Source organism: Manis pentadactyla, chromosome 1 (assembly GCF_030020395.1).
Source record: "Manis pentadactyla isolate mManPen7 chromosome 1, mManPen7.hap1, whole genome shotgun sequence".
Taxonomy (NCBI): domain Eukaryota; kingdom Metazoa; phylum Chordata; class Mammalia; order Pholidota; family Manidae; genus Manis; species Manis pentadactyla.
This window is the reverse complement of record NC_080019.1, coordinates 90,116,565-90,128,311: the sequence shown is the minus strand read 5'-3', so window position 1 is coordinate 90,128,311 and position 11,747 is coordinate 90,116,565.

Sequence of the window (11,747 nt, the reverse complement as noted above, 5' to 3'; positions counted from 1 at the left end):
TGGCCTAGAGGGCCCTGGAGTTTTCACAGAGGATAGAGAACATGGGCTGGCCTAGGATGGGAAGTACTTAAAAAGCCAAGAAGGAAGAGACAGGGTAAATATTGAGGCAGGGTTTCGGCTGCACGTTCTGGGCAACTTGGAGTGTGTGCTGGGAGACACTTGGCCTGTTTGCCCTGGCCAGAGGTGCTCATGTGGGGAACAGTGAACTTAGAGCAGACTGCCTGGGGTCAGTTTAGTTCCTCTAAACTTAGTAGCTTGCTAATATTGCACACACTACTTAACAACTCCAAACTTCCATTTCCCATCTAAAGAGTTTGTCATTGAAATTGCTATATTCAGATGTTATGAGGATTAAAGGAAACGATGTGTATAATGCACTTAGTGCAGTGTTTGACTTGTACTGAATGTTCAATAAATGGTATTATCATGATTAGCATCATCAGAGGCTTGTGGATACCACACTAAGGTGTCTTGCAGACCAGAGACCCATTGCTATAAGTAGGTATGTAACTGTAATAATTTCCTAGTGTTGCTGTAACAAATTACCACAGACTTGCTGGCTTAAAACAAATCTATTTTCCCACACTTACGGAGGCTAGAAGTCTGAAATCAAGGTGTTCTCAATGTCATGCTCCCTTTGAAGTTTCTAGGAAAGAATATTTTTTTGATTCTTCCTAGCTTCTGTGGCTCCCACCAATCCTTGGCATTCCTTAGCTTGTAGCTGTGTCACTGCATTCCCTACCTCTGTCTTCACAGTGGCCTTATCCTCTCTGTGTGTATGTCCTCTTCCTTTTATAAGGACACTAGTCATTGCATTTGGGACCCACCCCAATCCAGTACAACCTCATCTTAACTGATTATATCTGCAAAGACTTGCTGTCCAACCAAGTTGCATTTTAAGTGGACATGAATTTGGGGGCGGGGAAGCACTATTCAACCTGCTACAGTGACATAAGAAAAATAATGTTGAAAGAAACTGTACTTTTTTTTTTTTTAAATAATTTCAGACAACATATATGGCAAAAATAGTATAAAGAATTCCTGTATATCCTTTACCTACATTCCCCAAATGTTAACATTTTACCACACTTGCTTTACACTTTCCCTCTACATATGTCTGTGTATCTAATGGATTTTCTGGTACATGTGAGAGTAAGTTGCAGTCATGATGACCCTTTACCTGTAAGTATTTCAGTGTATAATCCATAAAAACAAAACATTTTTCTTACATGTCCACAATATAATTATCAAAGTCAGGAAATTAACATATTGACCCAAACTATAATCTATTGGCCTATATGAAAGTATTTCCAGTTTTCCTCCTAATGCCCTTTTGTAGTCCAGGCTCCAATTTAGAATCACATTGCTTTTTGTCTTTTATCTGAAACAGCTCCTTAGTCTGTCTTTCATGACCTTGCCATTTTTTGCTTTGAGGAGATTTATTTTTCCTAATACTATAGTTTTAATAAACTCCAACTCTCTAAGGAAAATTATAATCAGTACAACCAATGCCTTTATATTTACTACCTAAGATTCACTAATAGTTAATATTTTGCTACACTTGCATCACATCTCTATGTATATGTATGTAGACACATACGTTTTTTGAACCATTTACCATTAAATACTTTAGTATGTATCACCAAAGATAAAGAACATTTGCTTACATAGCCATAGTTAGGTAATACACAGTTTATGCTACAATTTTCCAGATTGTTATATACAGCTCATAACTGTGGATTGGTTGTTTGACCCAGGACCCAGTCAAAGATTATATATTGTATGTGGTTTACTACCTCTTAGGCTGCATTAATCTAGAAAATTCCCCATGATTTGATTCATGTGAAACAGCTTTGGTAGGCTTATCCCATTCGTGGTGCTATGTCCTCAGTATATCACTATTAGGGCACGTGTCCACTGTCCCATTATCAGTGATGTTGAGTTTGATCATTTGACTAAGGTGATACCCACCACATTTCCCCACCTTTAATCTGTAGTCTGGGGTGGCACATGAAGACCAAATGAATTCCCTATTCTTGATAATTTTCACCAGTGGCTTTAGCTTCTGTTAATGGTCTTGCCTGAAGCAAGTTTCGTTTGTTTCCTGTTTGTTTGTACTATAGTAATTGGAAATGGTGGTTTTTCTATTTCTAGCTTGCTTAAACATTTATTGGTTGGCATTCTTCTGTAAAGAAGAGCTTTCTCTTCACTTATTATTTTAAGTATCTATGGACTCAAGATTTTTAAAAATTCAATGTGCTATAATTCGTTCCTATCATCATTCATTATAATGCTGAAATTATCCAAATTAGGCCAGTGGGAGCTCCTGTAAGCTTACTCCTGTGACCTTCTGCTATGTCCCCATTAATTTTGGGGTATTATGCTACTTTCTTATACAACAGTATAATCCAGGTTCACCTTGTACTTTTGCTGCTTCGACCCTGAAACAAGCCATTCCTCTAAGAAGTACAGATTCCTTTCAGTGTGTGACCAAATTCTGGCTTTAAATATGCTTATTGCTACTGTGGTGTCATTGCCTCTCCATCCTGTCATATGACACCTCTAATTCCAATCCATCACTGCAGGGTCCTTTCCCTCCTTCCAGTATAAATCAGTGCTTCTGTAGAATGTCCCTTACTTGGGGTTTCTCCAGTCATTCCTTGTGAGTCGATTGGCAGTTTTGTGTTTTTAGTAGGAATACCACAGATGTGAGGTTGTGTCCTCAGGGCATTATGTCAGTTTGTCCCATTAGTGATAGCTTTAACTTTGACCATTGATTAAGGTGGTATCTGCCAGTGTTCTCCACTTAAATGTGACTATTTTACCATTGTAATTAACAAGTATTTTATTGGGGAGATACCTTAAGATCATACAAATATTGTTTTTCATTATAATTCTGCCTACTAATCTTTGCATCCGTTAAATTTTGCTTGAAACATTTATTAGAAACATTAGAAAATGATTTTCTAATTCCAGCATTCCTTCCACCTTTATTAGTTGGAATCCCACTGTAAGGAAGAGTTTTCCCTTCATTTATTCATCTGTTTATATACACCACTATGGACTCATTTTGTGGGTTATAAGCCATTACTATCATTTATTTTGTGGCCTAAATTATCCCAGATGTGAACAGTAGGAACCTTTTTAAAGCTAGTTTTTTAAAGCTAGTCATTTCCTTTGAAATAAAATTTTAAGACATTTCTTCACATGTGTGACTTTCCAAAAGATTTATACCATTTGTACATTCTCTAGATATGTATAATTAGAAGCCCTTGGACTTTCTCATCAGCACTGGCTTTAGAGGGATGAAGGGACTTTGAAAGGTCAAGATAACTGCACAGGCAATGTGTAGGCCTTCTCACGGCTGCCAGTTCATTTCACCTCAGGGCAGCTTTCCCCACGCAGGGTCATTTGCCCTACCTACCCTCACAATCTGTTCTCTCCTTAAGAGAGCCTTTTCATTTGCAGTTCGAGTTAGTAATAGGTATTTGTGCCACTAGAGGCCACTGTTGTTCGGCTGTGTAAGACCACTTGCTAACTCTCTCATCAGCTGACCAGAAAGCTTTGTTCTGAACACAATAAGGCCTTGTCTGTTTCCAAAAGACCCCTAGTATCTTTAGATATGTCCACTTAAGCTTCATTTAGGCCCTGAGTCCAGACTTGAATTCTTGAAAACAATTACAAAGGAACATGTCTTTACTAAATTCAGAATGAAGACAGCAACACCTATTTATGTAAGCACTATGTTCCAGGTACCATTCTGTTTCACTTAACATCTTTCAAATACTCTACAGTGTGGGGGAAATTGCCCATGAGGAGGTGATTTCACTCAGCTAGCAGGTGGTTCAGCCAGGATTCAACTCAATTTGTTCCAGAGTCCACATATTTAAAACCACTATACTGTGTCTCAACCTGCATAACTTTGCTAGTGTCTCGATTTAATTGACTCTTTCCCAGCCCGGAATCACTGGTTTCTTTATAAAGCATCTGCATGATGAGATCTGAAATCATCAGAGGTCTTTCAGAACTCCATAGTGGATGTTGCTCACCATCTACTGGGTGCCTTTGAGAACCTGTCCAGCAGAGTCATGCTGAGGCCCACATCTCAGCCCTGCCTGCTGTCTGCAGATACAGGCTGGCCAGGCCCTGGGGCTGATCCCAGCAACCCAAGACTCCACACCACCCTGCTCAGTGTTGTGCTCAGAGCACCCGAGGCCACCAGTTGTCCCAGCTTAGTCCTTGCTTCCTAAAATCAGTAGCAGCTGCTTCAGAAGCTGCTTCATTAAGCCCTGTGGTACCTGCTAGGGTTCAGACTTTCCCGCCTTGGCAGGGTGTGGTGGGAGGGGGCGCCGGTCCTGGTGATAGACTGACCTGTGTGAGAACTGGTCCTCCAGTGCGAGGCTGTGCGGCCTTGTGCAGAACTGCTTCACTCCTGTGAGGCGAAGTTGCCTCGTCTGTGAGAAGATGATCAGACTTCCCTGGCATGAATGCTGTGAGAATTAACAATGTACATAAAGAGTATTTGGCACAGGGTAGGAAGTACTTAGCAGATTTTACTGTCATCACTTCCTTAAAGGCACAGCCCAGGTCCCAACAGTCAGCAAACTGGCCCTGATGTGTCCTACTCAGCTCTCTCCTTTTCCCCAGACACTAGTGCTTCTTACTGCCTATGTTTTTCCTTGAGTGGTGAAAACACATTGCTCTACGTGGGCCAGCATCATCTTTTGTGCCTGGTCTATTTCTCCAATGAGACTCCAGTCAGAGCTGGGACTGTCTTTATGCCTTTTTGTAGCCCTAGTCTTAGCCTAGGATCCAAAAATAGTAAGCACTCAGCAGATGACTGTTGATGACAGAGACTAACTGGTTAGTTCACACGTATTTATGGAATATTTACCAGTGTCAAGCAATGGGTCAAGCTCTGAGAATAGCAAGATGATGAAAATCCAGCCCCCACCAAACTTCTGACCAAAAGTTTCTGCAAAGGCCTGAAACAGCTCATGCACCTTTCCAAACATCCTTTTCCCAGGGAATGGCTTTCTTTGGTGAGGTAGTCTGGCTCACTGTGTCTCATACAAGAGGCAAAAACCACATCCATGACACAGAGTCTTTCCACCTGGAGAGTATACAACATGGCATCTAGTGCCCAAGGACCCTGGTGCCCTTCAGGACTTCACAAGCTGTTCCTAACCACCTGCTCCCTAAGACCAGCCCAGCAGCCTGCGCTCGGCTGGGTGAGAGCGAGCCTGGGCTCTCCTCACCACAAGGAGGCCAGTGCAAGACCACGGGTGGCACAGGACTGGCTCCGCAGTGGAGCCCCCAGTTACTCCAGCAAAGCCGTATCTGAATGCAGTGTTCTTGGTGGAGCAGATGAGAAGAGAACGGGTTAGAAAAAAGGAAAACATCTCTGGAATTTGCAAGTTGCCACAGATCATGAGTTCAATTAATGTTCAACTGATTAAATATTTTTAATGCAAAGAAATAAGGTAATTTGAGGATTTCAGAAAACAAGCACTGTCTGGAGACCCAAAGGATATATTGAAGAAATACTGTGCATTCACAGAAGCTTTACTCTCTCATTTGCAAAACAAAATGACCTTTTTTTCCTCCAGGAAAAGGAAGGCTTTCAGAAGTTAAATGCAGTTTACTGATGAAGATCCCCTCTGCAGAAGAATAAAGAACCTTCCCTCTCATCTGTGCTCAGAATTGCCAAGCATCCTCAGAGTGGGCACTTCATAAAAACTCATTTGTGATGAAAATGTTGACAGTGCAAAGGAACCATTTTGTTATTTCAAGAACCCTTCTGAAATGCCAGTGACTGAAGCAGGATCTTGACTATCCTTTCAAATCTTGAACAAGAAAAGCCTAGTTCAGCTGGTCATGTGGAAGGAAACAGAAAAAGGACAGTGGCTTAATCTCTCCTGGAGTCTGAGGTTGTGGCTGTACTCATAAAGAGCAAAGCAAACTAGAGCAGCGGGTAGGATTTTTAAACCACCACTCCCAAAACACCTAAGCAATTGGGATTCAGTGGCTCCACTTTGTGGAGAAAAAATCTTGTTTTGCTTTGCATTCCATATGCAGGCTATGCCTGGAAACAGAAATAGGTAAGTGGGAGCCAGGAGCAGCACCTGAAACCATCCCATTACGATCTATCAGCTGAGCTCAGGGACATTCAGAGAGAACATGGTGAAACCAACACGCTGGTATGTTGCCCGTTCAAGGTTTGCTTGTTTTGGCCCGGGAACACCTGGCCTTGGCGCATGCAATCTTGATAAACAGAAATGAATGCCTCTCAGCAGCCTTTGCCCAGACAGCCTGTGCTGGGAAAGCCGGGTTTGCACTGAATTTCCTGGGATAGCTTGGAGACACCCCATCATAGAGCTGGGCTCTGTCTGACCCTACAGAGACTTTCTGGGTTCTAAGAAACACTCTCCATTTGCCAGTGGATGACTTAGGCCAGAGCAAGGGTGGGGCAGCTACTGCTTGGGTGTGGGCCTGGGCTGTCTTAGGTCTGGAACAGATCAGTCCTGTTTCCTCACTCCAGCCGCCCTCTCCCTCCCACCACCCTGCAGTGCTCTCCAAACCCCATGAGTGGCCTCAAATCTTTTGCTGCAGTAGAGGAGGTGGTGGGAAGAATGCTTCTCTTCCCCAGTGACAGGATTCTGGTGGGCTCCATGTAAATGCTCTCCCCTAATTCCGTGCTGCTCCTCTTCAGCATTGTAAAGTACCCTACCCTCTCGGGGATTGTTATAAGTGGCTCCCAGCCTTAAAAGTGAATTTTTAACCAGTGTGTGGAAGAGAATTTGGACAACAGATGCCACCTGAGTCTTATTGAGGCTTCTGAAATTGTGTCCGATGAGCTGAGGGTGGCCAGTACTGAGAGTGGCCCTGTTCCCCATCTCTGGGCAGGAAGGACTGCTTGGGAGAGGGCTGGCTCTGGCACTTGCCTGCTCTCTGCAGAAGTAGGTGAGACCACATAATTCTGACTATCCTTCTTGTCCCCATCTGGGTAGGTTAGAATTGGGTAATTTTTCCTAAAAATATGGCAGAAGTGGAATTTAAACCCAAGCCCACCTGGTTCCAAAGTTCATATTCTCTCTATTCTTATCTTGGTCAGTAGTCCCACAGCTGCCCAGACATAGGTGGCAGACAGAAAAGAGGCATAGGGACCGACACAGTCATGACTTAGCTTCATGTAAAGTGGAGGATGGGGACAGGAAACTGGGACAAAGGCCAATGCTGGGTGTAGGCACACCTGCATAATTAAGTAAACTGATCATGCCATGTACAAATCCAATCCACTGGAAGATTGTATGTACTTACCTAACATGCCTGTGAGGGACTTCCTTCAGCCCAGGTGTCTTGAGTCAGGCAAACTATGATCTCAAGGGTACAGTACTTACTGGAGCTTATGTTATGCCCTGAATCAATACTTACCTAATTAGCTTTGTTATCTTAGCCAAATCTCTCAGCCTCTCTAACCTTATTTTACTAATAAGTATAACAAGGCAAATAATCCCTCCCTCCCAGGGTTTTCTTAATGGTGAAATGAGATGATATGCACAAAAACGCCACGGGCTAGCACACAAAAGATGTTTATTAAATATCAGAACCTAAGGATGACCTCACTTGGTCCTTTCCCAGACACACAAGATCTGGACAAAGGCTGTCTTCACACTTGCTGAGATGTTCATTCTCCATTCAGCTAAAAGAGTAAGCCTGCATGTCACTTGTTTGCCTATGGGTATCAGAAGCCTTTCTCACTTCTGGTCCTGCAGCCAGCAGCAGCACCTGTGGTGGGTTGTCAGTTGCCTTCCTGGGTCCCCAGGCCTCTGTGACATAGCTGTCCACTGTCAGCCCCGCCAAGCCTTTCAGCATTGTGCTCATTGCTTTCTGCCAAGCAAGATGATACTTGGCACCAGGTCAGCAAGATTATTCTCAGTTCTGTGATGAGCTTCTAGACGCCCATCATCCTGCCTGCTAAGGAAGAGGAGAGACAGGGCGTGGGGCATGCAGAGGGAAACCTCCAGAAGTCCAGGGACTTTATATCCTCGTCCCAATGCCAGGAAGCTGAATCTAAGAGGAAGCTCCCCAGAGGCCTGGGAAAAGGCCTGTAAAGGGGTAAAGAATTATCTGGAATGTTGAATGCTTTGTAGGAATCTCTGTCAGATGAGATGGGAAAAGGAACGTGGTTCACCAGCCAAAGGACATGATTTTAGCCAGTTATTCATAATGACTAGAGGATGACTGTTGACTAGATTAGATCTTCCGCAGGTATGAGGGAAAAGTCTTGTTACTTTTTCTGCAGCATTTTCCTCCCCACTACGCAGACTGTTCTCATTCTGCAGTGCCAGGGTAGTTCAACACCACATGCTCAACACAGTGAGAAGGTGAGGGGATTGAAGGCAGAATCCCCAGGTTCAAGCTGCTGTTGTCCTCTCACCACCGAGAATGGCCTCTTGGACCCCAAATTCTTCATCTGAAAATTAGGACAGTTGCTACCTCAGGGCTGTGGTGAGAAATCTGTGAGAACACGTGTGAGGAGGCTTCTCACAAAGGGGGAACATAGCAATTACGGGTCACTTGTTGTTCTTAATATGCAGGCAATCCAACCTCTCTCCAGGCCAAGCAGTGCTGTCTCAATAAAAATAGCTGTTTATCAAGGCAGTTTGTAATCAAATCGATGGGCTTTTTAAAAGGTCTTAAAGGCTTAAGAAAAGTAGCTAAGTACTTTGATTTCTCACCTGTTCCTCCTCCATCCTATCCCCATCATCTTGGGGGTAATATGGGCCTTTTCGGTAAAGCCTTGGCAAGTAGCCTCTTTCAGGCTCTGGGAACAGGTCCAGAGGAGCAGCCAGAAGCTGAGTAGCAAGATGGGGAAGGGCGAGCTGGGACATGCCTCCCATCTGGGGTCTCCAGAGCGGCCTTACCTACTTTCGCTTCCGTGGGTCACTTCCTCCATTACAAAAATATTTAAAATTATGTTTTATAACTGCACTGGTATTAAATTGGGTATAAGCCAGGCTGGGTTCATTATTACATATTCATCATCATTAATTTCTCAGAATTTTTACAGACCTTAAATTTAATTGAAAAGAAATGTCCTATGAGGAGCAGTCTGGCCACTAGGGGGCAGCGCGAGCTCAGTAGATGCTTACGAGAACTCGGGGGAGGAGGGGGAAATGAGCGACGGCTCCCACCGCCGACTCACAAAGGGCTTTCGCTTCTCACCACGGTTTCTCGGAGAGCGCTGTGCTTGCTGCGCACGTCAAGCCCGGGAAGCAGGCGGGCGGGGCGGGAGTTACTGTCCTACTCCGGACAGACAGGAAGGAGAGGTCTCACCTGGGAGGCGCAGTGTCGCGCGGGTCACAGTGGCAGAGAAAGGCTGACCAGAATTTCCTGGCGCCTCCTACGAGCCTTGCACCGCGGAGCCTCGGCCGGGCTGGATACTCAGCGCACACGGCTAAACCCCACCCTCGTAATACTGGCGACTCAGCTCTGCGCCCCCGCCCCCAAGACTTGCTGGGAGCAGCAGCCCCCGCCTTCCACATCCAGGCAGAGGGGATCCTGCATTCCAGACTGGGCCCTACCCCCAGCCTCCCTCCAGCCAAGCGTGCCTTTGTTCACGTTCACTCCCACCCACTGGCAGCATGAGCCTCCTGAAGGGAGAGAGTTCATTCCACTCCCTGGGGAACTGAGCAACAATGCCAACGGCACGCACAAGGCATTCACTGTGCAACTGGTCCAGGAAGAAATAAGTGCTACACAGGCGCTGAGTGCCTGGGCAAGGAAGTACAGCAAGAAGGAAAGGCCAGAAACAGAACCAAACAGAACACAAGGAATGAGATGCTCTGTGTTGGAAGTGGCTACCTCCCAGGCAAACACCCAGCATGTTGCCCGGTGGAGTGCAGGGGGCTGGCCAGGCAGGAACAATTGGCCTCTCTCCTCCTACAGCTAAAAATACACCCAGGAGGAAGGAGACCCTCCCCAGGAGGCCCCATCTGAGCCAGAGCCTTGGCTGTATGGGAAGCTAACTTATGACATTTGCATTCAGTTTCCTTCTGTAGAGGTGAGGGTGGTGCAAAGACCCATGTACTAAATAAATGGCAAATTTTTCTTGGTGGATGAGCAAAAAAGGATTGTCTATTTTTTGGGGGGGAACATGCCAACTGACTTTGAAATGAATGTGGCAAAAGGCAACCCTGGGGTAGTTTGTTCTCTTTCAGATAGCAACTTTGTGGTTCAAAGGAGCCTGGAAAGTTCTGGGAGGATGTTCTTGGCAAAGTGTGGCAGGGCCTGAGGTGGGAGGCGGGGCATTACACAGAGGCCCTGGAGAAGTAGAAGGGTGGGTGCTTCAGAGCTCCAGGGATGGAGTCACACCACCCACCGAGCAGTGTCCATCCTTTGGGGCTCACCAAATAGTCAGGAATCTCTCCCCACTCACACATAGTGACCCTAGTGCTGGTCTGCTGAGGCATGCCCACCTGAAGGATGACAGGCCTGTCACATAGATGAAGAATAGAGTCACAGTTCACTTTCTGGATCCTGCCACCTTCACCCCCACCCCACGGGACTGGTGAGGAGAGGTGACAGTTTAATCTAGGTTGGGAGGAGAGGGACAGAGAAGCCTGCTCAGGAGAGGAAGGGAGCCCGTAGCAGAATGCCTGGGCATTCCTGGGGCTCTGGATTCAGTACCTTCCTGGGAGAAGGACAGATGTGGTGGTGATGAGCCGCAGGAAAGATTAATCCAAAAGTTTGTGTTTGGGGGGTGCCAGTGGCTTTCCCCAGGCTGAGCCAGATGAGCCATATTCAGTTCTCTGTGATGGAGGATGACTGACTTCCAGAACTAAAGAGGACTTGCAGGATGATTTACTCTGAGCTCCTCATATCAGCCCTGGAAGGGACTTTGGAGGAAATAGAATCAAACCCTAGTCTGTCCCAAAGGGATGGTGTGACTTGCCTCATGCCCCACAGCTGCTCAAAGGACAGAAACAGGAAGTTCCTCCTTTCCTGATTTGTGGCCCAGAGCTCTTGCTGGTGCATGGCACTACCTTGAAAATGGACGATAAAGGTCATCTAGAGGAGTCCTGAGGAGCTCTGGTGTCTCTCTGAGACCCATGGGGCTGAGAGTGCAAAGTGAACTTTAACTTTTAAGCCAGACCAGAGAGGCAGGTAGGCCACCAAAACAATTTATCAGAATAGCTAGAGAAACAAAACACCTAAGCCAGCTCAAAATCCCACAGCAGGGGGAGGTTGGTGGGAAGGGTATCTGTGACGTGGTTTCTGAGGATGTTTCCATCCCAGTGGTCTGAGACCTGCTGTTCTAAAAGCCTGGGGTTCCAAGGAGACCCCAGGGAGTCTGTGTGCCAACCTGAGAGAAGCACACTGGGCTTCCCCGGCTCACTCCCACAGCTCTGAGTCAGCAGCCGTTCCTGAGACTGGCATTGTGGCCCAGGGTCTCCTGTAGTGACTCCACAGAAAGTGTTAGGACAAGCATTCCTTGCTCGGAGAGGCCTCTCAGCTGCACCTCCCACCTGGGTCTTCCTACCCTCCCTCTGCCCTTGGGAAAACAGAGGGCTGCTTGCCTTCCTCTGGGGCTCCCACGGTGCAGGCCCAGGTCAGGGTGGTGCACTGGAACAACGTCAGCTGGTTTCTTGAGTTAAGCAGATAGATTTCTTCAAATGCTTATTTTGCCAAAAAGAAAAGAAGGGTTTAGATTTGGAAGATACTTCAGAGAACAGCTAATTCTG